The sequence below is a fragment of the Camelus bactrianus genome, chromosome 10, assembly GCF_048773025.1.
Source record: "Camelus bactrianus isolate YW-2024 breed Bactrian camel chromosome 10, ASM4877302v1, whole genome shotgun sequence".
Classification (NCBI taxonomy): domain Eukaryota; kingdom Metazoa; phylum Chordata; class Mammalia; order Artiodactyla; family Camelidae; genus Camelus; species Camelus bactrianus.
In genome coordinates this window covers 43,191,897-43,218,810 of record NC_133548.1, presented here as the reverse complement: position 1 = coordinate 43,218,810, position 26,914 = coordinate 43,191,897, and the positions used below count along the sequence as shown (strand labels likewise).

Here is a 26,914-nt window from a genome sequence, read left to right as displayed (position 1 = left end):
AACACCAGGGCCAGTCTGGCTGAGGAGGTCCCAGGGCATCAGGGTACTTTAAGCTTTCTGCCTGGAAAGGCTGAGGTCCTGGGAGAAGTCAAACTTACCCCTTCCTTCTTTACGGAACACCCACATTGTATGCTCTTACTGGGCTAGTCCAGGAGACTTGAAAACACTCCTGGAAAGGTGAAGGGGCTTTATGGGGGGGCATCTATAATCTCTTTCTCCCCATATAGAGCGGGATGCTCCCCAGAGGGTCCAGATTCTCCCTCCTTGTTCTGCCTCCCCAGCCTCCACCCAGCCTGCCAGTCGGCCCTGCAGACACCCCTTCCCTCCCTCCCTCCCTCCCTCCCCTGCCCCGCTCTGGGAGCTGAGCCTCGGGCCATGCACTTTCCATTAAGGAGATAGCATCCCTTTGCTGAAGTCCATTTGGGATCCATTTTAGTGTTATCTAAAAATCAAATCTACATGGTAATCCTTTTAATGTACTCCTGACTTTAGAAAAAACCAGCTTTGCGCTCCTTCAGGAAAGGTTTTAAAGCATTACCCAGTAATTACTACTCACCCATGAAAACACTGATATTTTACAATGGGCAACGTTTGCCCCTGCATGCGTGTGTGGGCTCACGCTTAGGCGCACACATGGGACCCAGCAAAATAAACCAATTCACGCAGCCCATGTGTTCCCCCAAATCTGGGGGTATGAGGGGGATGACATCTGAGGGGAGATGGGCCAAACCCCTACCCCGCCTCCACCCTGGGCAGGCTGATGGTGGAAGGAGGCAGCCTCCCAGTCTGACTCATCTGGCTGCCAGACACTTACCCTGAGCTCTTTAATCTGGGGAAAAGCCAGACAGTCCGGGTGATCGGGAGGGACTGCCAGAGGTCATTCAGCATTTTCCGCACCCCTCCCCAGAGTGGTCTGCCGGGCCAGACCCAAGACCTTAGCAACTTCTGCCCACCTATCCCAGGCCAGCCTACCCCTCAGACCCGGCACTTGGACTTCTCCAAACTGCCAAGACCACTGGCTCCCGGTCCCACTGATGCCTCCAGTTTAGACAGAACACTGAGCTGGCTGTGGAGCATCCCATCCACCCTCCAGTGAGCTCCTCCGAGGCCAGTCCTCCTCCCCAGAATGCCCACCCCATCCAGGCCCGGGTAACCCCAGGTTACGCCCTGCGGCTCCCCTGCTGGAAGCCACTGTGGCCACCACTGGCCACTCCACCTGGCATTTGAGGCCCCCTCCCACATGTCAGTATGCCCTGCCTGGCACTGCTGGCTCTGCTCCCTGCAGAATCCAGGAATAATATCCCTTTCCATCCTGCAAGTGGATCCGGTTTGCTTTTGTCCCAGGGCTTTCCTTCCACCACTGCTCCAGGAAGGAATGCCTTACCCTGCCCACTGCACTCTTCCCCCAGAAGTCAGGGTAACAGTAGGGCTGAGGCTAAGAGCACAGACCGTGAACTCAGAGAGCCTACTTTCTAGTCTGGGAACAGGCCCAAGTAGCCAGAGGACCTGGCGCAAAGCCCTTCACCTTTCTGACGTGCATCTGTGAAATGGGGGCCACCCTCGTCTCCTTCCACCAGACCGTGCTGAGGAGAGAATCAGGTTCTGCACAGGAGGGCCCGGCACAGGGTCTGGCAGCCAGATGGGACCAGCAGACAGGAGCTGGTAGCATTGTTAATACGCTCTCTGGGATGCCTTCCCTGTTCTGATACTTGTTTTCTTGTTCTTTTAACTTTTTATCTTGACAACATTTCACACTTTCAGGAAAGTTGCAAGAAAAGAAGGAATGCTTGTGTACCCTTTACCCTGATTCTCTAAATATGAATGTTTTACCATATTTGTTTTATCCTTCCCTGTTTATCCACTTCCCCCACTCCCTTCCTATAATTTTTTCCCTAACTCCTTTGAGAGTTGGTTTCAGACATGAAGCCCCTGTACCCCGAATACCTTGGTGTATATTTCTGAAGAGCAAGGACATTCTCTCACATAATAGCAGTATGATGATCAAAACCAGGAAATGATTACTGATCCAATACCATTATCTAATCTACAGACCTCATTCAGATTTCATCAGTTTTCCCCAATAATATCATTTATGGCAAAACAAAAGTCTGGATCATGCATTTCATTCAGTTGTCAGGTTTAGTCTACTTAAATCTGGAGGGATTCCTAAGCTTTTCTTTGTGTTTCAAGACACTGGCATATGCATATTTATTTATTTATTTATTTATTTATTTATTTATTTATTTATTTATTTATTTATTTATTTATTTATTTGGTTTAAGATTTTTTTGTAGGGGGGGGAATTAGATTTATTTATTTATTTTTATTTTTTAATGGAGGTACTGGGGATTGAACCCAGGACCTCGTGCATGCTAAGCATGTGCTCTACCACTGAGCTGTACCCTCCCCCTAAGGCACTGGCATTTTTGAAGAGTGCGGCCAGTTATTATGGAGTTTCCTTCAATTTGGGTTTGTGTGACACCTTTCACCTTTGACTGTATGAACTTAACTCTCGGTCTCAGTCTTCTTTGTTGTAAAATGAACATGAAACCAGCACTCATCTCACAGAGTTTCCGTGAGGAATCCAGGAGTTAATACAAGTGAAGTATTTAGAACTAGCCAGACCTGGCAGTCAATAGTTAGCCCTGATTAGTGTCACCCGTTCAGCACATGGGGAAAGATGACCTTGGTCACAGCTCCATCTCAAGTCCCTATGACAGTGATGGACACATTTTAAGGAAAATAAACTGATTTGAATATGCCACCGTGGTTAAAGTCACACAGGAACTGGCTGGAGTCCGGCCTTACCCAAAGGACAGCCTAATGGTCACTGCAAATGTGTGCAGGAGGTCAGCCCCGTCTGTCCAACAGGGCGCTGCAAAGACCAGTCAGAGGAGAAGGGGTTGCTGTGACAGCTTAGGTGGGGGCAGCTCACAGCAGGTCCCTGTGTGCCCTGGGAAGCCCTGGGGGCACAGACAGGTGTGGCCTTGGGATTTCTCATCTCTCCATGTGCCTCAGTCTTGGTTCCATGCTTGTGCCCACACAGCACAACACAGCTGCCCAGCACAGTTCTGGGGCTTCCCTCTCTTACACTGGGGGCAAACAGGGAGCCTGGGCAGGGCTCTCTCAGGGTCTAAGGGAAATCTGCAGAGAGATGTCACTGGAACGCTTAGCAGTGCTCAGCTTCTAAGGGCTTGGCTCACAACTGCCTTATGAGACAGGTACCATGATTATTCCCATGTTAACAATGGGAAAAGTGAGGACCAGAAAGGCTGTGACTTGTCATGGGTCACGAGTTAGAATGAGACAGAGCTGGGGTTTGAACCCCTGCAGTCTGTCTTCAGGGCCTAACCACTGGGCTCATCTGCTCTGCTGCCAGGTTGGGTGCTGCTCACCCTGAGGTGCTAGCAGACCTGGGTGGGAGACATCACACCGACTAGGAGACACAGGAGGTATGCAGATGCAGGTCACACATGCAAACCTACGTAAGAGCACATATACTTTCACACGTACGTGTAATTGCACACTATGTCCAGGTGTGGGACCGTGTGTGCTTGTTCTCCCCACAACAGTCTTACTCCAGGCTGCCGCACAGGCCAGCATATAACAGGTGCTCAGTAAACTGCATGAAAAGACATACCCTCGCACCCAAGCACGTGCGTGCATGGGTGTGACATAAATATACACACATGTGCATGAATAATCACAGGCACGTTTACTGCCTTTTAAAAAACTGCATTTCCAAAAAGTGGACTATAGCTCAACAACTCTGATTTGAACCTAGCCCACAAGTGAGAGGCCTGGTGCTTTGTTCTCAGTGACCATTTTCCCACAGGAAATGGAAGAGCACGAGCCCCAAGTTTTCGCCTACATGGATCCATGCAGAGCAGCAGCAATGATCAGTCCCACAAAAGTCACACCCACGTCAGCTGCTGGGGGTGGGGTTTGGGCCCCTGCCATCTGCAAGGTGCCTGGAACTGGCTGGACCCCTGGCTGGGCCTGGAACTGCAGAGAAGGATCCCAAACAGAGCCAGCCAGTGGCCCCTCCTCAGCCTCCATCCCGTTTAATAAGGAAATTTGAAATTGTAATCTAATTCTGCCGAATCTCTTTAAATCTCGTTTTCTCCAAAGTCACTTCATTTCGCGCGGCCACATCCAGCCTTGTGAGAAGGCCTCCATTTCACACCGGTTTTATCTCCACAATTTCTCGTCTCACTGCACTCCTATCCCAGGGCCTTGCCACACGCCAGGCGAGGCCTGAACTAATAGCATTTCCTACTCATTTGGAATCAAAAGCCAACGAGAACAACTGTTGAGCCGCGCAGCTACAGCCACCTAGAGCACGCTCGTTACCGCCCCTCCGCGCACCCCTTGCGGGCACCTGCTCATTGGGCTGGATGAGAGAGGAAAGTGGGGCTCCCGGGGCCTCCCAGTCCCCGCTGGGGCAGGTCAGGGAGGCTGGGTGGGGAAGGGGGCTCGGCTGGCAGGGTGGCAGTCAGCACAGTCAGGGGACTGGCCCCTTTGACCCAGGCAGTGCCCCTCCAGGGGGTCCGGGAGAAGAGGCAGGCAGGGTGGTCCCTGCAGACAGATGGCGTTGGCTGGAATTCTGATTCCATCCCTTCCCTGCTCTGCCTCAATACGCTCACCTGCTAAAGGACGACAGCCCGCTTTAAAGGATTATTTGGAGTATGAAATTAGATAACAGACACGAGATACTCCTAACAGTGCTTGACACAGTAGCTTAAAAAAGTCAGCCAAGAAAACTTACCTACGTCTGACGATGCAACAATTTTCTGCCTAAGTGTGCGCCCAACAGAAATGAGGGCTTATGGCCATTAAAAGAGGTGTGTGAGGATGTTCATAGCAGTGTTCTTCATAACAGCCCCAAACGGAAACAACACAGGTGTCCATCAACAGCGAACGGGATAATAAACCACGCTATGGTCATCCAATGGAAGAGGCCACAGCAATGAAAATGAAAGATTCACGGAGGCACACAACAGCATGGATGAATCAGACAGTGTAACGTGGAGTGAAAGAAGCCAGACACTGAAAGGTACACACCACATCATTCTACTTATACGTAATTCCAAAACAGGCAAACCAGATCCAGGGTGATGGAGGTCAGAATAACGGGGTGAGTTATCACCTGGCAGGAGGTGTGAGGAGGCCTGCTGAGGCCCTGGAAATGTCTTCTGTCTTGGGTGGATCTGGGTCATGTTTAAATGGGTGCATACATGTGGGAAACCACGCTGCACTGAACATTTGAGACTTGTGCCCTTTACTGCGTATACATTATACCTCAACAACAACGAAAAGACTAAGACAAAGACTCCTCGGTCCGGACGTCATATTCCTCTTCTCAAAACCCACTGTTCACCCAGCGCTCGCTACAGCTGTTGTCTCAGTGAATCCTAATATTAATCCTGATGCACTAAATGATTCCCCATTCAACAGAGGAGGAAACAGAGGCCCAGAGAGGTTCAGGCCCTTACCCGAGGTCACACAGCTGGAAGGCGGCAGGGTGGGGACTGGAGCCCTGGTAGGCCAGGCTCCAGAGTTCAGGTTCTCACCCAGCACACACCCTGTGGCCTCCCTGAACAGCCCAGGTAAAGAAGGTTTGTGGGGGCAGCATCTGGGTTCTCCTGTGCAGCCTAGACACAGATGATGCTAGGGTGGGAGCCTGGGGGACATGCTTAGAGAAGGGTCTGGGCTAAGACCAGGAGGAATGATGGCCCAGACAGGGCACTGGTCCCTGCTTTGGTGGGTCACAAGCCATTGTGTCTCACCTGTTGGTCCTTCAGAAGCTGCAGCTGCAGTGGGATCTTGAAAGGGCTTCTGGCAGGGCCAGAAAGGGGGCATGAACCAAAAATCTAAGGACAAAGGGGCTGGGAAAGGAGCAGGAAGGCCATTTGGAGGCAGAGCTGAGATGCTTGCTTTGCAGCCTTGAGAGGGACAGAGTAGTCTCAACGGGAAGGGCTGTGCTGTAAGGAGAGAGTTGGGGGCTCCAGACCTAGAGCCACAAATGTGAGGGGCCCATCAATAACTCAGGGCTTTATGTGCATGAAGGGGTCAGGAAAGGGGGCCCGGAGAAGGGCTCGGCTGAGGGCAGGAAATTTAAAGGGGGTCTAGCAAGGCGTGCCTTCTCTGAAGAGCCAAGTTCCTCCTGGTCCCCACAGTCTACCATGGTAGAGGCTCAAGGAAAGCACTGTCCAGTTGTGACCCCAAACGTCGGCAGCCACCGCAGCTGCGTCTGACCACAGGATAGCATCCCATGCTGAATGCCTGCTGCATGCCAAACGCTTTAAACCCACTCATGCTCACCCTCATCATGCCCCTGAGATCAGAGAAATCACACAACCTGCCCAAGAGTGTCCTGTGAGTAGCCAAGCAGGGCCCCGGACCTGGGCTGCGAGCCAGGAAGCACCCCACCCCGTTCCAGCTCTCTCCAGAGGCTGCGTTGTGCCATCTTCCTCCTAAGCCAGTGGGCAAGTGAACTTCTGCTGGGACCCCGCCAAAAGAAGGCTGCTCGGAAACACCCCTTGCAGGGCTGTAACCTCCAGAGGAACTACTTCCTGGGCAGGAGTCTGAAGCAGTAGGCATTTCCGCAGTGGGTTCTGGTGGAGGCAAACCTCCAGAGGAACCGTGTGTCCTGAAGCCCCAGCTTGCAGGGACCTTCCTGTGTGGGGAGGTGGAAGGGCTGAGGGGTTTCCACACACACTTTTTGGGTTTTTGCTGCTGATGGAAGCTGAGCCCAGCACAGCCCACAGTTGGGCAATGGCTTTAGGGGACCCAGTCGAGAACCTGAAGGGGGCTTGGATGATGTACCAAGAGACATGGGAGCAGGTGCAAACGGTATCTGAAGGGCACTTTGAAACATCAGAACTGCATGTGCTCTTTGGATTTTATCAGGGGAATGATGCCGAAGTTAACCGCACAGTTACATCCAGCGCAGGTGCAGGCCCTCTCTTCTCATTCTTAGGTTGTCTCTGTAAAGCCCTAGACATAACTAGAAGACAGCAGATCCAAAATAGGATTCTATATCTCCTCCCCAAAACTGGTATCTTTACCCAGACTTCCCGTCACAGTCCTAACACCGTCATCCACCCAGGTGCTCAGGCCAGAAACTCAGAGTCATCCTCAGATCTTCCATCATCCACATCCCCTCAGCCCTGCTTGATCCCCATCCCACCTGCTTCTTTCCATTTCCAGAGCCACCACCATCTTTCACTGAACTATCAGCAAAGCCCCCCACTGGCTTCTTGTATCTAGGATCCACAATCCAACTTCATATAGCAGCTGAAGAAATCTTCCAAAACATAGATCAGGCCACTGCTCAGCTTGACACCCTTCCTGAACTTCCAGTGGGCTGGGAATAACATCCACATTCTTCATCAAGCCTGTACTATCCTCATGTGGTCTGGCTCCTCCCCCAAAACCCCCCTCCTCACCCCACCAGGTGCTTCCACCTCACTCCAGATCTCCCTCCTGCCTCAGGGCCTTTGTACATGCTGTTTCCCCCTCTGTAGAATACTCTTCCCTGTCTCTTTGTGTGGCTGGCTCCTTCTTATCTTTGGGCTTCAGCTTAAATGTCATCTCCTCAGACAGGCCAGCCTTGACCTCCTTATTTAAATGACTCCCCAGTCATTTCCTTCTGAGTTTTTATCACAGTTTATAATTATTTTACTTTTTTTGTGATTTTACCTAAGAAAAATGAGTGGTCTCTCTCATAAGAATGTAAGCCCCATGAAGGCCTATTTTGGGGGCCTGTCTCTCTTGTTCACCACCGTGAACCCCATAGTGGTCACTTTTAGGCCTCATAGTGGTCACTTCTGAACCATCAGTTCAGTTAATGAATGAAGAGACTGAGCAGAATCTATGCAGATATTATTGGCAAGAGTCTGCTGGCCAGAGTGGGCTGATGCAGATAGGTAGGCTCCCCAGAGATGGAGCCATAATCAGGCTTGGCTGCCCTGCACCACACACCTGTAGCCATGCAGCTCTAAGAAATAAATGCAGGTCCAACTGTGTGGTGCTCCCTAGGTCCCGCCTGCCACAATCTGGAATGTGGAGAGGACCATCCCAGGGCTCCAGCTGAGAAATGACTGCTCTTGTGCAAATATACTATCTACCCCTTAGATGAAGAGACAGCAATCCTGTCCTTCGGCCCCTGCAGACCCATGAGGAATGAAACTCTCTGTGCCTCCCCTTGTGCGTAAATACTCCATCCTAACTCTCAGGGGCTCGGGGGGTTGAGCGCAGGCATCTGTGTACCCTCAGCAGCTCAGTCTTTCCCTTTGCATCTGTGGCCTGGGCACCCCTCCTCCCTGGCACAGACCTAGCCCCGCCTCCAACTCTCCACCTGAGGGTCCTCTTGACTTAAAGATGCAGCCATTCCTCCCTCTGGGCCTAGTCTGAGCCTCTGGGGGCCAGTGGAGGAAAAAGCCCCTGAAGTTTGCTACAGAAGAACCCCAGGTCCAAGCCTTTCTCTATCTGTAGCCTCCCCCAAGCCCCATCCCATCCTGGGCTGCTGGAGCCAGCCCCTAGGTCCTTTGGCAGGATGCTTCTTGGAGCTGCACAGCTGTGGGGACCAGCGGGGAAGCGTCTGGAAGCTGCTTTCCCCAGACAGCAACTCAGCTGCTCCCTGGGTACCCGCAAAGCCCGCGTCACCCATGTAATGAAACAGGGCTCCCAAGGGGCCTGCAATCTCCAGAGGAGGAGGAGGGCACGGATTCTCAGACGAGTCTCAATTTCACAGCATCAGGGACGCGAGCACCAACGCGCTGAACCAGAAAACGAGAGTCTGGCAGGAGCTGCAGACACACCGTGAGCGCCAGGGGATCGGAGATTAGGGCCCTTCAAAATCAATTTTGAATTCAAACTTTTAAATGTGTTCTCCAGACACAAGAAGGGGACCCTCCAGGCAGGCTTGGCCTAGCCAGCTGCTGGGTCCTGCCTGCTTCTTGAAACAGCCAGGGCCCACCTGCTAGCCACTGGGCAGGGTAAGGGAAGGGAGGGCAAGGGAGCTGCAGGGAGAGGAGACCCTTCAGCTCTTGCAGACCCAGCACTGCCTGTGAGGTGCCTGCCTGAGGTGCTTTCCTGGGATTCCCACTGAGGTCTGGGGGGCTGCCCCCTCCTCCTTTGCAGACCTGGATGAGAACGGCTGAAGGCAAGGCCTGTGTGAGCCAGATCCCCATTCACCTCAACCTGGCTGTGGAGGCTCGTGGGGCCTCGGGGATGAAGCCATTATGAACACGAGCTTTAGAGCCAGACAGGCAGGGATTTATATCCTAGACAAGCCAAGGGCTCTCAGGGAGAAGCTCTTGGTTCCAAAGTGAATTTCCCTTCTAGAAACCTGATGGGAGAAAGCCTGCTGTGAGTGTCTTGGAGTGCAGGCCCCCTGAAGTGAGGGTGGTCTGAAGCCCCCATCCCACCCTCAGTGCAAAGGGAGAGAAAGTGTCACCCTGCGTGTGAGGCAGTAGAGCACCTGGCTGCTGGGAAGGCTGGTGTGGCCACAGGCTGCATTCTTCGAGGCCTGGCACCTGATGCCAGGGAGCTGACAATCATGCTGTCTGTCACCTGTCAGACTGCATGTGGCATCCTGAGTACCATCCCGGCCCGGCACTCAGAGGTGGACGGGGACACTCTGGGCGGTGGGCCTCAGCAGGGAGCTGAGCAGAACAGACTGCTCCAGTCAAATGCAGGAGGAGGCAGCAGGGCCTGCAAGAGGGCCTTGGGATGCTCTGGGGAGAGGATGCCCCTGGTATCCCTGGCTATGGGCCCCCTGCTCCTGCCTGGGTCCCTGCTCTGCCACATTCGTTCTTCTGATGGTACGAACAGCCCACCGCTGATGCCTTCCCATCTCTGGGTGGGGAAGCTGGTCCATGACAAGCCTGTCTGACCTCAATGACTCATAGCCACTGCCTGCCAGTTCCCTAAACCTGAGGCTAAGCCCCAGCTGTAAGCCACACTCCCGAGACAAAAACACAAGCTTCTGGGAACCATTCCTCTGCTGAGAGGCACCAGGAGGGGAGCCAAAGTCTTGGGCCCGCAGAGACCTCAAGGGGGCCCCTTCTGGAAAGAGGAGCCTGGGGAAAGGCTGGGGTCACCAGAGCACTTCTGGGTGAGAAGACAGGGACGCCTCAACCCCTCCCACCCCCCGGCTTGGGAGTGGGCTGCCGGCTCTGCAAGGAAATTACAACATGGGCCTGGGTAATGCTCCTTTTAGTTACAGCATAAACTGCGGCAATAAAGCGTACCTGGGGAATGTTTAGAGAAAGCACTAATGATTTCTTCCCCAGTGGTTAATAAATTCACTTCCAGATCAATTTGTTCACGATAGAGCCCGGCGAGCGGAACCCGCGCGGCGGGCACAGCCGACTGTGTCTTTTTCAGTATAAATGATTTATTACGATGATTAGCGGCACATAAACAATTTAAAATACAACGCTAATTAGTTTGGGGAAGAAAGGAGGGGAAAAGCCACCCTGCCTCTCTCCCCATTATGTTCTACTTCCCTAAGTGTGTACTTTTTAATTAAATCCAAATGTCACAATAAATTTAAAGTGTTTTATTACCATTCGGCTAACTAAGGCAGTCATGCAAGCCCTCCTCTCAGGCATCGATGGGCTGGGCTTGGGGTAAGGACTGGGGGTACCGGCAGGGCCTTTCTACAAACTCTCCTGGAGACAGGTTATTGTGAGACCCCTGGAAATTCCTCCTGGTTTCCGGCAGCCCCAGGCTGGAGAACACTGGGACTGCCCACTTTCTCTCACCTTCCTGGCCAGCCCAAGGAATGGCTCCTCCTTAACACTGTCTCTGACCAATGCAGAATCCAGCCACTTCTCCTCAATGATCCCATAGCACTCGGCTCCCTCTTCAAGCCCTCCTCAAGTGTGCTATAATCTAACACCTCTGTGTGCCTGGCATCGTGCTTGGCATTTCCTACACAACATCTTGCCACATTCTCCTTCCAGTGCTACGAGGAGTAATTACTGTTTCAATTTTGTGGATGGGGAAATTGAGGCTCAGAGAGGTGGAGCAACTGATCCAAAGTCACACAGCTAAAAAGCAGATTTTTATAAAGTCCTGATTCCTAGAGCACCGTTCTGCTGCAGAGCCCATGTCTTGCCAGGTCTGGGCCCTGACTTTCCAGCACCCAGGGTGGGGAATAGGACACAGTGGCTGCTCAGATAGACCTCTCCTTTGATAATGCCCTGCTTTGCCCAGAGACACAGGTGAGGCAGGAGTTCAGACCAGGGACCTTGACTCTGATGAGTCTGGGTTCAAGTTCAAGTTCTGCCATTGACCCACAATGTAAACTCAGTCAAGCCCTTTGGCCTCTCTGAGCTTCAGCATCCCCATCAGCAAAACTGGAGTAATAATACCCAACTCTCAGGGCATGAGAACCAAAGCAACTAAGGTGAGCAGAGTGCTTTGCAAGCCTTGACATGCTAAGTAAGGACAAATTACTAACAAAAGCCCTTGAGGTGAGCAGGGATCCCTAAGAATCCCATTTCACTGATAAGAAAACTGAAGCCAGCAGGGGAAAAGTTCTACTGAATCTTAGGAACCCAGGGGAACCAGACTTCAGGCAACCTCCTTTCCCGAAGCTCAGACAACCAAGGGTGGTTTCTCTCCTAAACACTCTTACACTGTTTATTCAAAGTTAAAAACAAATATCCCTAAACATAGAGTTACCATATGACTCAGCAATTCCACTCCTAAATATATACCCAAGAAAAATGAAAACATATGTCCACACAAAAACTTGAATACAAATGTTCCTAGCAGCATGATTCATAATAGCTAAAAAGTAGAAACCATCCAAATGCCCATCAGCTGATGAATGAATAAATAAAATATGGTATATACATACACATAATGGAATATTATTCAGCAACGAAAAGTAATGAAGTATTGTGATACACTACGATATGGATGAATCCTGAAAACATTATGCTAAGAAAGACCACATCCTGTATGATTCCATTTATATGAAATATCCAGAAAAGGCCAATCCGTAGAAACAGAAAGTAAATTAGTAGTTGCCAAGGAGAAGAGAGATGGGGAGTGACTGCTAATGGAGTTTCTTTTTAGGGTGATGAAAATGTTCTTGAACCTGATAATGGTGATGGTTGAACAACTCTGTAAATATACTAAAAGCTACTGAATTGTACATTTTAAAAAGGTTAATTTTGTGGCATGCAAATTAATTCTTGATAAAGCTGTTGTAAGGCAAAAGAAAACAAGCACCAACAAAACATTCCTTTGAGAAGAGGAGAAGCCAGTTCATAAAAATGAAGTCCTGGGGTCAGGGAAGGGTGCCTGGGAGGCCCAGCAGCCAGCCCTCTGAGAGGCCATGCCCTGGTCACCCCATCTCACGTCAGCTGCTCCATAGGGAAGGGCTCCAGTGCACCCCCGTACCCCCCTCCCCAGGCCTTCCCATCCAGATATCAGACTGTGCCCGCTCTTCTAGCCCTGCTCCCCAGGCAACCCAGACCCTATTGGATCCATCACTCTGACCCATTTGTTTCCACCACCGCATTCGTGTTTTGTCTTTCTAGATCTCTCTGTGTTGAAATTTCTGCATCCTCTGAGGCCTACGCCCTACGTGCAAATTGGGCATACTTGTGCGGGGAGGGGGTGGGGTGGGTCTTTTTTTCAGACCTTGAGCTTGTCCTACATTGGGTACCACAAGTTATGTGCACAACAGATAGGATCACAGTGAGGTCCTCCAGGCCCCCAGCCAAGGTTCAGTAAGAAATGCTGCCCCTTCCCCAGGCCTGAGAGCCCTGCCCCAGACAGGGGTGCAAGCTCAGATCCAGGCCAGAGGCCAGGGAGAAAGGCACCAAGCCTGCCTTTGGGTCAAATAAAAACCCATTGCTGGAGGGAGGGAACACAGTGCCAGGCTAGGGTAGCATTCTCTGTGGCTAATCTGAGAGGGTAACTCAAGGAGATGAAGTGTACTGGCTGGCAGGAGGAGCTAGGACCGGGCCGTGGCAGGGTGCACCTAGCTGCCCCTGAGTCTGGGGGGACGACCAAGGTTAGACTGAAGGCCACTAATGGCACCTCAGGCCTCATCTCATCCAACAGACCAGACTTTAAGCCTTCCACATGTGGGAACTGCTCCACAAAGGGGACAGGAAAGCTCTGGTCACTTCAGGAGGGTATCAGGGCTTGGGGCAAATACCCCTTTTCCAGGAGTGAGGCTGGCTACATGAGTCTCCATGGTTTCATCATGGGATGCTGTCCCTTCAGAAAGCTGCCCCCTCAAGTAAACTATCCCCTAGTCTCTCCACACTCTCTTCCAAGGTCTTGTGGGGCCTGGGGCTTAAAGAACCTCTGAAGGGTAGGGGATGCCAGGAGGAGGGGTGGCAGGTACCCTTTACTTTATGTAGTCACTGTGTTCTCACCAACAATTCCTCAGGAGGGCACAGTGCTGCTCACCTGGCAAAGCACCTAAATACATTTTCTCCCATGTGAGTTCTGTGCAGGGGACAGGGAGGATGCTCTGGGACCTAATTTATGTATGAGGAAACTGAGGCTCAGAGGGGCTTAGTGGCTTACCGAGGGTCACACAGCAATGTGTGACAGAGCAAGACCTTCCTGAGATCTCACTGTCAGAGGATGCAGAGGAGGACTGGAATTCAGGGTCCATGCTTATTCCCTTCCCTCAGGCTCCCTTGCCACCCTGCAAGCCAAAAGAAAGCCACCTCTGCAGAAAGTTGTCACACCCCCCTGCAATTCTTTGAAAGAATTATAAAGAATTCAGATCTGCATATGTCTGGGCTGATGCTATGGGGTTATTCTCCTCTGGGGGGAGAGAATCCAAAGCCTTCACCCTGGAAGGGAAGGCACAGCACAAGGGAATGTGGGCCACAGAGGGGAGAGTGGAGGGGGCTGGCTGGCTCTCTAGGCCCTGGGCAGCCACGCAGGAGTTGTGCCAGGTCAGGAGGGACAGCTCATGCGGAGGCAAGACCTTAGACTCAGTTCCCCATGGAAGTGCTCTCAGACACAAGTCTGCTCTTCTCCGGCCAGTCCTACTCATATATAATCAGGGGATGGACTGTATTAGGTGCAGGTAAGGGTAGGCAGATGTAGCTCTTTCCCAGAATCAGGAGCTTTTGTGGAAGCCAGTCTGAGAGAGATAACTGGCCCAGGGATGGGAGGACCACGAAACACTTGACAGATCACGTGGGATCACAGGAGTTTGGAAGTGGGTAGCGAGGCCAGGCTGGACTTGCTGCTTCCCCACTCTGGTGTGTTCCTTCCTGCCTCAGGCCCACGGGCTCGGGCTCACTTCTTTGCAGCCTGAAAAGTCAGGATCCTGGTCCCCTCATGGGGCAGCCACAGAAAAGGAAGTGGGAAACCTCAGGCCAGAGCTGGGCAAGGCCGGCAGCGGACTCTGGGACAAAGGTGGGGAGAGGTGGGCTTGCAGCCAGGGTCTCCGGTCTGCCTTCCCTGGGGCTCAGCTCCAGAAGCTCAGGCCCTGAGATGGGTAGCTGAGGCGCTCTACCCAGGATCTCTACCACCAGGACCTCAGATAAGCCCCCCTTCCCAAGGCCACAGCTCTAGCCATGCCCTCCACCATTTCCTTCCCAGACTTCCACTGCCTCCTCTCTGACCATCTGTGAGACAGGAGGGAAGGGGCCAGGGCACAACCATTAAAGGAATGACATAGCAGTTAGCACCAAGATGGCAGAAGATTCAACTCTCAGCAGATCTTGAGGCCCAAGATGGCAGGAGATTGACTTCCAGTAGACCTGGAGCTTCATTCTATGCTCATTGTAATACATCAGCATGGTAAATGGCACTCCCACAGGTGCCATGATAGTTCTGAGGCTAACCATGAAAAGTCAAAAAGTGGGCAGTGGCCCAATTCATGGGAATCCCAGCCCCTCCCCAAAGTAGTTAGAATAATCCTCCCACTTGTTAGCATATGAAGTAACCAAGCCCGTAACAACTAGCAACCCGCACCTCATGGCCTCTCACTCCTTCACCTTCTGAGATGGCCCGCACTCTGTCTATGGAGCATGTATCTATTTTTACTTTAACCACCACCTCCCGTCTCCCACACCTCGTGGCCTCTCTGGCCTTCTGGGATGGCCTACATTCAGTCTATAAAGTGTGAATAAATCTCTGAAAAAATCTACTTTTACTCAACTATGGTTTACTCTTGAATTCTTTCCTGTGAAGCCAAGGACTCTCACCTGATGGGGCGGGTCCCAGGTGCTCGCCTGGGAACTAGGACATGGCCATCCTCTTGTGCCCCATTTTCCTGTATCATCTGAACCCCCCTTCTGCACACTCCCTCTCTTCCCCTCCAACAGGCCCAGACTGCAAGCTTGAAACGAAGGAAACGTCAGGAAGGCAGGAAGCAGCAGGGGGCAGTCTGAGGCTGGAGGGGGTAGGGAGTGGTCACCCTATAAAGCTCAAAAGGAAGAACCCTTCCCCTCTACATCATGGCTGTTTTTTCTGCCCCTTGTTTTATCCCCACCAGTTATTCTCCACAGACTAGATGTCTAATAATACATTTTGTCTTTGTCCCAGGTTCCTGGCACAGAGCTCCTAAAACCCTAGGAATTTCCTAAGGAGTCCCTTTTGAGCACCTCTAAGTTTCTGCTAATGAGGCAACTTAGGGTGGAGCCCCTAGATGGTCTCCAGATGGGGCTGGTCACCAGAAAGACCAAGGGCTTAGAGGGTTAGAACTTTCTGCCCTACTCACTCACCTCCAGAAAAGGCAGGAAGGTGGTTGGAGATTAAGCTCTATACAAAGTCTTGAACAAGATTTGATGAGCTCTGGGTTGTTGAGCATATCCATGTACTGGGAGGGTGGCGCACCTCAGTTTGATGGGGACAGACGCTCCTGTGCTCGGGAATCTTCCAGACCTCACCCTACACCTCTACACCTACCTGTTCATCTGTATCCTTTATCACATCCTTGTAGTAAACAGGCAAATGTAAGTAAACATGTCCCTGAGCTTTAGGAGGCATTCTAGCAAATTATCTCACCCGAGGAGGGGGTGGCGGGAGCCCACTCTATAGCATGTTGGTCAGAAGCACAGGTGACAACCTGGACCTGTGATTGGTGTCTGAAGTAGAGGCAGTGTTTGGGACAGAGCTCTTAACCTGTGGGATCTTATGCTATCTCCGGGTACAGTGTTAGAATTGAGTTAAGTTTGTAGGATACCCAGTAGGGACTGCTGAGAACTGGAGAATTGCTTGGTGGTGCTGGAAAACATTCCAGGGTAGTCCAAATGATCTTAGTAAAATGGAAATCTGTCCACTCTCTCGGATAAAGGAATTCTTATGATTCTCTCTGCTCCCTTCCCGACTTCCTTCGCCTGTTAACTCATTTGTTCACAGGTCATTCCACAAATACTTACTAAACATCTACTACTAGGGGCTAGCCCCTAACACCTATATGTTGATAAAAAATTATATCAACATTGGTGATTTTTCATCAAGAAAGTAGTTCTTAAGAAGCTTCATTAAGTCAGTTTGATTCCTTGATCAATTTTCTATTCACTAGTGATAAACTATTTCCTCTCCTTTCTCCATTTTTACTTAACTGGAATGATTTTTCATTAGCATCAATTATTTTTAAATTTTTAAGTGACTGTTCTGTTAATGATCAGTTTTGGGCTCAAATCAAATCTTACAAATTAAAGCTTTTGTTGTTCTTGAGATTTCTTTTGTAGTAATTGTTTCTACCAGAAAATATTTCCTGAGCCAACTTCAGGGGATCTAAATTTTATCGGGAAGACTTTATTCCTCTGTCAATTTTTAGTCAATAACATATTTTGCCAGGTGCGGTCTTTGCTGTTGCCAGTTTTGCTTTGTGTTAATTATTTCAACCAATGTAAATTTTTTTCTGGCTCATTTTTTTCTTTACATTTTCAATAATACTAATGAGATGTTATTCTCGTGTAGAAGGCATATTTTAGTACTGATCTGATAAAGCATTCTGAGGACAAAAGAGCAGTGTGAAAACATCCTAGGGGCAAAAAGGCAGGTCAAAACATCATGCTCTGCACTTGGGCTAAGTACCAGGTCAGGACCTGGTGCCCGAGGTAATCCTGCTCACTGTCCTCTACTCCCCTGGAGCCCCAGCCCCTCCCAAGATGCCTCGCAGCTGCCTGCAAGAGACAGCCTCTATTGACAGAAAAAGAGACAGGGTTCAGCCCTGAAATCCCACCCCAGGGTGGATGTAGCCTCTGTTGGGCCCCAGACTTTTCTACTCAGGAAGTATCTCAGACACTTTGCTAAGAGAGGAAGTAGATGCTTCTTGGAACTTAGTCCTGCCCCACCCTGAATAAAAGAAGGTAATTGACCAGGGTCCTCTCAGATCTGAGGCTGTGACTTTTGCCCACTGGCCTCCAGGCTTTGGGCCTGCTACAGGCGTCCCCTCTGCATCCGAGTTGCTTTGGGAATAGCCAGGGATGGGAGTGTCCACCTGGACTCAAATATGGCCAGACCAAGTGTGGAGGGCCAGGGGCCACAGATGCTCTCACCTGGGACCTCCACTTCTGACCCCAGGAGCCCAAAGAAAGACAAAGAAACATCAACAGGGTGGTTTCTTTCTCCTGGCCTTGGCCTCACCCCACCCCATTCCCCACCAACGGTCATGTCTCCATGGACAGTACCACTAGGCATCAAATGGCCAGTGACCGGTGAAGCATAAATGGGAAAATGTAAACCCAGAGAGGGGAAGAGGCCTGCTCAGGGACATACTGTGAGCTGGTGGCAGGGTCAGGCTGAGGATGCAGGAGTTCTGGATCCCGGTGCTGTGCTCCAGCCCATAGGAGAGCCTCCTTCAGCCATGTTCCCAGGGAAGGATCTACTGAAGTGGCCTCTGCCCACGTTGCCTCTGAGACAGTGGCCCCACCTGGTCTGGCAACAGCTGGTGATGGGTGGAGGTCCTCAGTCCAACAGCTGTGGGGAGGCTGGATCAGGAAGAAACCATTCTCACCTCCACCGAGGTTATGGTCACCACTGAGTGACAGGAGAGGTCCTGAGGTAATGGGTGGCTGCTTTGCAAGTTCCCAGTAGCCTTGGCAAACCTACCATTTGCAAAAAAAGACATCCAGCCATTCCCACCTCCAGCTCTGTTCCCTGTGTCTGTTTACAGTTAGTGCCATCCCCTCTCAGCACCAGGTCCTAGGAGGGCCTGCCTGGGAGTGTCTTCATCACCACTTCCTCCACAGGCTCATGGCAGGCAAAGGCCTGGTTCTCATCTGAACTCTGTCACATACCAAATTGCTGGGCTATCCCACACAAGTGTCTTTCCCTCTCTGAGCATAACCCACTCCTTTGCAAAATGGGGCTAGTGTTTGATCTCCAGCTTCCCAAGGGTACTGTGAAGATGAAATAAAAGGCTTTGAGACATCTGTGGCTTCCCTGGTATGAGGTGATGCAGGAAGCAGAGGCACTGGGCCTCCCGGGGATGGAGGTGATTCATTCTCTCTGGGGGCAGCTAAACTATTGGACACCTGGGGCCCGAGATGCTGTTCTAGAGGCTGACCTCTCACAGTAGGCTGGTTCTTATGATGTGGCCCAACAGTCCTCTGTCTCCTGGTATTCACACCCTGTGTAATCCTCCCCACTTCCCTGAGTATGAGGTGGACCTACAGACTTGTTTCCAAGTAAGAAAATACAGCAAAAGTGATGGAGTGTCACATCTGTGGTTAGATGTGCCACATCTTTTAAAAGACTTCCTGCTTGCTGGCAGACACTCTTGACAGCTTTAAGGAAGCAAGCTGCCTTACTGGAGAAGCCCACATGGCACGGAACTGACGGCAGCCTCTGTTCAGCCTTCAGTGAGGAAAAGAGACCCTCAGTCCAGCAGGACTGAATCCCTCCAACAACCACATGAGTGAGCTTGGAAGCCCATTCCCCCGAATGAATCTTGAGATGAGACCACAGCTCTGGCCAGTGCCTTGATTATCATCTGTAAGAAACCCTGAGCAGAGGACCCAGCTAAGCCATACCAGCACTCCTGACCCACAGATACTATGAGATTTAAAAATGGGTGTTGTTTTAAGCTGCTAAATTGTGAAATAATTTGTTATGCAGCAAGAGATAACTAATACACCACCACACTGATATATCCACACAAGACAGGAGGGACCTTTCCTCTGACCAGAGATCTCTGCCCCACCACCCCTGTTGTCCCTAGCTTCCTTCTGGAGTCCTATTCTTGCTATGTGATGTTGTAAGGAGAGGTCAGAGGACAGAGACCACCCTCTAGCTTTTCCCAGCCATGCCCCCTGCTCTCTGCTGGGCAGGCCAGGAAAGTGGACGGAGCTGACCCACCTCCTTCTGGCACCATTGCCCTGGGTCCTCTCCAAAGAACAGTCCTCCCAGAGCTCTTTGACCCCCAGGCATATCTGGAGCAGAACAAATGTTCCAAAGCACACCCACAACCACTTTCTCCCCTGCTCCTCCCCAAACCCTAGGAAGGATAGGGAAACCACACCAGTCATCTCCCAAGACCATTGACAACAGCTGTGCTGGGTGAAGGCTCAACAGACCTAAAAGGTGGTCATTCTACCAGTTAGAAGTACTATTCAGTAATTACTGAACCATTACTGAATAGTGCAAAGTACTATTCAGTCAAAATTACTATTACTGTCAAGAATTACTAAGTGGCAGAGGTGAGACTTGAACCCAGTCAGTCTGACTCAAAGCCCATGCTAGTTCCACTTGTTTTATAAATGGGAAAAACTGAAAAACAGAGTTCAAGCATTCACTATGGTACCCATAGGCAGCCCCCAAACCCCCACAATCCTTCCCGGACAGTCTGTCACCAAGGGATCAGGAACTGGAGCTTTTAAAGATTCAGGGGAGAGGAGAGACAGGATGGATCGGGTGCTGGTGGGGGCCAGAGGGGCCCAGATCAGAGCTGCTCCCACTCATCTGAGAAGAACCAGCCTCCCTCCCTTTCTCTGTGAAGTCATCATGCCAAACGGCAAAGTTGAATTATTAAAACTCCCTTCTGGGGTACCACACAGATTTTTCTCCACTGAGACTCAGAGCAGAGGGGCGGCCACTCCCGCCACACAATATTAAAATGTCAGGAGTTTAAGCCCTGCGCTGGTTGAGTCATAAGTTATCAGCACCCAGTGAGGGCCGACAGAATGCCTCCCTTAAATTATTAAGCAGAAAGCGTCAGACTGTAATATTTTGCTAAACCAAAGTACAGACACAGACAAAGATGTCATTTCAATATTTGAAACCAGCAAGTTTAATTTAAAATAAAAGCAAACCAATAAGCTCAGAACATAGCAGCGTATGAGAGGAAAATTATACCGTGAGAGGAAAAAAAGTGGAAGGACTTAAGAAATTTATAAAAGTAATCTCCAAGTGGAAATTAGAAATCAAGGCCTAGAAACAGAATAACACAAAAGAAATATTACTGTCCACTTTCTAAATCAATATAACACTGCTCCACGCTGGAATTACCATGGTAACTCAAGTAAAAAGAATCAAGCAATTCTTATTATTTCAAAATAAAATCACAGCCTGAAGCCTGGGTTTTATTACAACCACTGATAGATCGCTGGCTTGTATTTATCTGAAATATTGCTTTTCAATCAGCTGGTTTATGAATGTACACGGACCTCTCACCAGCCCACTTCCCGCCCTGTTTTGAGGCAAGGGGCTAACCAATGAATTGATTCCTGCCTGGCTGCATCTGCATGTGTGCCCAGGTTTCAGCCAGCTCCAGGAACCACGGAGCATCACGCCCTTCCAACTGTTCGGATGCTTTGCAGGACGGAGAAAAAGCCAGAGAAGGCAGCGGGGGCTGACCTCACTGTAGTCCCCCTCTGGGCTTGCTCATGGAGGAACGGGCCAGGGATCCTCCAACAGCAGCCCCTGACAAACTGCCCAAACAGCAAGCCTCCGTCTCCATCCCCTACCCAGTCATCCTCTTGCTGGCTCCACCCTTCTCCCGTGAACTCCCCTGAGTGTCCTTCTCCCCTATCCCTGAGTCTGCCAGCCACAATAGGCAGCTGGCAGAGCACAGGGAAGGAGAGCAGTCAGACAGCCTGGGTTCACAGCCCAGCTCTGGAGTGGTGAGCTGTGAGACCTGCCTGTGGCCTTACATCTCTACCCCTCCCCTTATCCATGCCCTTCGCCATGTGACTTTTCACCACCACCCCCCTTTCAAGGGTAGAATCTGTTTCCCCACCCCTTGAACTTGGGCTGGCTGTGTGATTTATTTTGGCCGACAGAACGTGGCAGAAGTGACAACATCCCAGAGCCAAACCTAGGCCTCAAGAAGCTTTGTGTGCATACATTCTCTCTCCTGGACCTGTCTCCACCCTGAGAAGAAGCCAGAAGAGCCTACTAGATGATGAGGGACATGGTAATGTCACCCTCAGCATCCAGTTGATCAGCCATCTGCCAGGCATGAGTGAGTCCAGCCGAGACCTGAAAAATCACTTAGCCAAGTCCAGCCTACACTACTGACAGATTTGAAAACGACTCTAATGACTGGCTCTCTGGGAAACAACCCCAATTTGTAGTTTTGGCCAATTTCCATGGTGTTAATACTTCCACCATGGCTGATGTCAAGCTACTGATGTGCTGTCACTGAACTCAGAGTTGGGAAGAGATGTGCAAAATCAGCTCTTGTAAGCCAGGACAAGTTGACATTCCTGGTGTAGTCCTCTCTTGAGCACATACCTACCAGGAAAACTCACTCTAGCAGCACCATGAAGCTAAGCCTGAGGATGGAAGGATGTCCTGGGTGCCTCAGTGTCCTTCAACTTCAGGCAGGACGGGCAGGCAGCATAGGCTACATGCCACATGCACCTCTGGGGCTTCTCCAGTCCATGAAGGCGCAGGCCAGGTTAGCCCTATCAGCACCTGCCAGGAGGACCTACATCTGAGAATAGAATCATGTGCCCTGGGCTGTCAGTAGGGCCAGGAGTGGGAAGCCCAGGCACATGGCCCTGGTCCAGCTGACGTTTCTCCTCATCAGAGACATCAACCATCCAACCTTACCATGCCTTGGGGACAGAGCAGAGGGAATGGAAGGCGGCCATGGAATGCAGAAAGATGCTGAGGCTCTGGGCTCTAACTCCCTATGTAACTGTGGGCAACTCTCTTGGCCGCTTTGAGCCTCCTCTGTGCCTTTATAAATGGATGGCCTTGCAAAGCGTGAATCTGGAGCTTCTTCCCACGATGCTACTCACCTTGGGGATCTGGACAGGTGAGTAGTAGTACAGCCTGCTTCTTAGACAGTGGTGATTGATGGCCATGGTGGATAAACTGGAAGAGAGAGGGTGAGGGCCCAATGCCTGACAGTGAACAAGGCACTGAATTGGGCAGAGAGTATTTCAGGTCATTCTGTAGCTGAACAGAGAGCACTGTCACTTCACACATCCATGAGGCTTCCTGGTTTTCAAGTGCATATATGGACATTATCTCATTTAATCCTAATAATAATCCAGCCAGTTAGATGTGGTTGTTCTCACTGTAGGGATGAAAGGGTATTGAGGTAAAGCAACCACAATGTTGTGTGCGCACAAAACACAGAACTACAGTGGACATATTGGACCTGCATACCTAGCTTGATGGTAGAGGAGGCAGCCAGTCCAACGGTACCTGGCACACTGGGTACCCAGACCCTTTTTCTACCTTCTTCCATAACTCCTTTCAAACTTCTTAATACCCCCACTCGGGGATTCCTGGGAGATCCTCTGGTCCCTGGAGATGGACCCAAACAACAGCCTTGGCCTCTTGGCTACCTAGGGGCATCTCTGGCCCGTGTAGGATGCAGCTCTGGAGGAGGCCTGCATTCGCTGAGAACACCAGCCTGGCTTGGGTCACTCCCCCATCGTCCTCCCAAGCTCTGTCTTCTGCTCAAAGAAAGCCCAGCCTATCCAGCCATGGTCACTTCCCAGTTTCAGCAGCCCAACTGTGCTGAGGCCAAACCTCATGTCTCCTTGGACCACAGAGGGTCAGCCGCCAATGCTCACTGGCAATTATCTGTCGGCTCCAAGGGAGAGAGACCAAAATAGACCTCCTCTTGGTCCTTCCTCTCAAATGGGCCTGCTGAGCAGTTCCTTAAATGGAAGTGGGTGGGGCAGCAGCTCCATCTGACTCTGGGACCTGGAGTTAGGTGGGAAACCAATTCTCAGGAGACATGAGAAGCAGGCCCCAGTTCTAGGAAAATGCACATTTCCATGTGCTAAAAGCATCACTGTGGGACATGTTTATAGAGAGAGAGAGAGAGAAAGGCAGTTCCTGTGGCCACAGAGGCCAAGCGACTGGCCACGCTAGCGCCGAGCCCTGGCACGCAAAGGGTGAAAGCTTTTAGGCGTGCAGCGGCCAGTGATCTCAGCTTCCCCTAGTCCTAATGCTCCTGAAAGGCTCTCTCCCACTCCCTGTAATTGGGCATCAGTAGTTAATGCAGTATTGACTGCATTACACGCTCCCGTGCCTCCCCTTGCTAATGCCAATTGCATCACCTTGTACAGTCACCGGCTTGCTTAGCCAATAGCCGTTAAAAGCAATCCAAATCATGAATCATATGGGAAACTTTTAGCAAGACACTGCCATCCAAGGAGACAATTTACAGTTGAGTTAATCTGGGTACATTAGTGAGACACGGATTCCGGACGACAGACCAATTTATGTTGTTTCCCTGTCCCCTCTTAGTGCTCCTCATGGGCAGATGAATGGAAGAGCAGGGAACAGACAGAAGCACCTGCTTCTTTACCCCCAGCTCGGGGAGAGGGCGGGCTAGACCCATCTTGCCAGGCTCCCTGCCTGGTTAAGTTTGGGCAGGAAGGGGACATGGCTGTATGTGCTGCTCAGGTTTTGTGGCGCCTTGTCCTCCCGTGTGTACCAGGCCTGGGTCCCCACCCTGTCAGCCTCACAAGGCCTTTACCAGCCCTCAGCAGGCAGCAGTGCCCACTGGGCTCCACCTTCCTGCCGATGGGTGGGGGTTTGCGGCATGGAACAGCATCAGGGCCCACTCTCCGCCTCCACTCTGGGGCTGGGGAAGTCCTGGCCACTCTGCTGGGAGACGCCCCCAGGACCCTCTGTGGTGTAGAGCATGGTGGGAAATTCTAGGAGGTCCTGCTTGTCAGTACCCTAGCAGGGCCAAGAGCCTGCCCTCCTGGATCAACCAAGTCAGCTGTGGAGGCCGTGCTCACAGCGGTCATTAACAATTGAAGATGCACTGTCTGGTCCTCCTCAGCCCAGCTCCAATCTCTTTAGGTGTTTTTACTTATTAAAAATGCCCTAGGAATTATGTCTGGTGCTAAGTTCCACAACCTGCCTGCTGCTTCCTGCAGTCACCCCATCTATTCTGGTAGGCCTTTGCAGAGGCAGCTTACATCCAGACCTGTTCTTCTGCAGCATCCTCTCTGCCCAATCCTTCACAACCCCAAGACTGTGGGGCCACTTGGACCTTCTGCTGCCTGTCGCTGCTCACAGCCTCTTCTCCAACAGCCTGAGGGCTAATTTGACTCTCAGGGCTCAGGGCTATAGTTCCCCTTGCTCCCCTGGGACTGAAAACCTCCCCGGAAAGCCCACAGCCCGATACCAGGCCAAACACGGGTGCCAGGGGAAGAAGGGCCATTTCTCGGGGAAAGTTGGAGCTGGGCTCCCATTGCTGACAGGCAGGCCCGACCACATGGAGAAAAGACAGGACCCTGAGTTCCAGTAAAGTGGAGCTGGCTAGGCCAAGAGCAGGCATCCAAATGAAAGCAATTAATCTTAAAACCCGAAGTTTAACCATTTGCAAAACAGATCTTTCCTGTCTGTGGTGGCCCTTCACTGCTCGACCTAATGGATTACTTTATTAATAATGCACTGTGCTTAAAAGCAAAAAAAAAAAAAATTTTTTTTTTCTGACGATTCAATACTTCAGAAAGTCTCTTAAACCCGTTGCTACAGCAAAGCGATTGATATTTTATTATCTTTCAGAAGTGCAACATGAAAGCCCTGCAGCCCAGCAGAGCAGGAGCTTTGGTCCTCGGCAGCTGGCGGACCCGACTTCAACCAGAGGAGCCCCGGCCTCTTCCGACAAGATGCTGTCAGGTGGAGAAAAGGCGTTGGGGGTGGTTAATAGGAGCCTGAGTCCCTGCTGCAGCCAGACAAAGGGTGCAGTCCACAGCCCCGAGGAACATACTCCTTGGGGGCCCCGGGGACCAATGCTGCCACCCAGCCCAGACAGCCATCTGCTGGCAGGGCATAATTGCTAGGAAGAAATTAGGCAGCAGGTCTGGAGGGGAGGGTGAGTGGATCCAGAGCCTTTCTCCCTCCTCCAACGGAAGGTGCCACCTCCAAGGTTTCCTGGAACCAGGAGATGTTAGATTCTAATGGGGAGTGGAGGGTGGATTTATGAGCAGAAAGGTTGCTTTTGGAAGACAGCTCTAGGCTTGGCAGGACAAGAATCAAATAGCTCCTCAGGGCCCCAGCCAGCGCCCTTAATTGTGCTGTGATGAGACCCAGAGCTCAGCGACATCAACAGTGCTGGGCATCATACTATTTAGACTGGACAGGGTTGGGGACCATGGGGCAGCATGAGCTCTCCTTCGTAGGGCTGGTGAAGACTAGGGGAAACACATGCCCAGGGTGGTTCAGGTGCACTGCAGGCTGGAGGCAGGAGACTGGCTAGATTGACCTCCAGGGATCCATTCCCATTCAGAGCTCATCTGAAAATGTTTAGCATCACAGAGCCCAAGGCACTCTGGGGTGCCTGCACAGAGCGCTAGCTTCAAGGCCTGAGGTGGTAGTGGTGGTGTCATCTTGTCAGCAGGTGACCATCCTCCCTGCCAGAGGCCACCCAGGTAATAGGGCCTGGGTCTTCTGGATTTCCAGCTTGGGCCTGGGGAGCCAAGCATGCCAAACAATCTCGGCCAAAGATATACCCTGATTTCCACATGCTCCTCATAGTGAGAGTACCCCTGGACACCAACGAAGGACCCTCTTCATGGGCTTCTCATTTCACCAAGAGGGAAAGTGAAGTCTAGAGATGGGCATGACTGGTCCAAGATAACTCAGAGTTAGTGGAGAAAGGAGCTAAATCAAGGCCTCCTCCCTCCTTGTCTGGCCTGACCCCAGACCCCTTCTTCTCCTTCTCAATCTATGCACAACTGTACCAGCCCAGCTGTCTGATGGCCCATGTGGGGCTCCAGGGGAGGTGTCCATTAAGAGAGAAAAGCATGTGGGAGATGGCTGTCATATGCCAGCCAGACCCTGGCAAATGGATTCTTTTGGCCAGAAGCATTTCCTCTCTTACCACACACATGCCGAGAAATGGGCTTACTGGCCACAGGGCTCCCCAACATGCCACCCCTCAGGCCAGATACTTTAAATGGCCTTCCCTGCTGGAGGTCTCAGAAGGTGGTGGGGAGGCTGGGGCCATCAGCACACAGTGGCAGCCAAGTGAACATCCTGTGTGACCTTAAGCAAGTCACTTAACTTCAGATTCTCACCAAGTGCCCGTGTCAGGAACACTACTGACCTGGAGGGCAGAGGGCACAGACCTCTACTACTAGTACTCACTAGGAGAGGTCAGGAGATGGCCTCTGCCGTCACTCTAAGAGAATTCCCGCTGACTCACAGAAAACCCACCTGCTCAGTTCGTTACCAGTAGAACACAGGTGGCTGCGCGGGTGCTAACAATTATTCTCACATCTCCCTGCAACACTAACAAACCAGGAAACCCTCAGCTACAGGGCAGGAGGGCCTGAAAGGGCCAGGGAACCGCCACTCTCCTGACCCTGGGGGCTGCCCCTGGGTCACAGGACACCCACTGGTTTTACCCACAAGGGGGCTGCGTTCTCCAGCCTCCCCTGCACACACCAAGACAATCACTGCAAGGCATTCCCAGTTAGGAAGGCTTTGGGGGTGTGTGGCACTACCTACTAGTGCCTTCCAGCCACCA

The 26,914-nt window shown here is 51.4% G+C and overlaps 1 protein-coding gene across 2 annotated transcripts in view; it reads right to left on the bottom strand.

Moving 5' to 3' along the window:
* Window positions 1-26,914, bottom strand: part of LMO1 (LIM domain only 1) — a 39,649-nt gene that overhangs the window by 7,186 nt on the left and 5,549 nt on the right. The window lies entirely within an intron of this gene.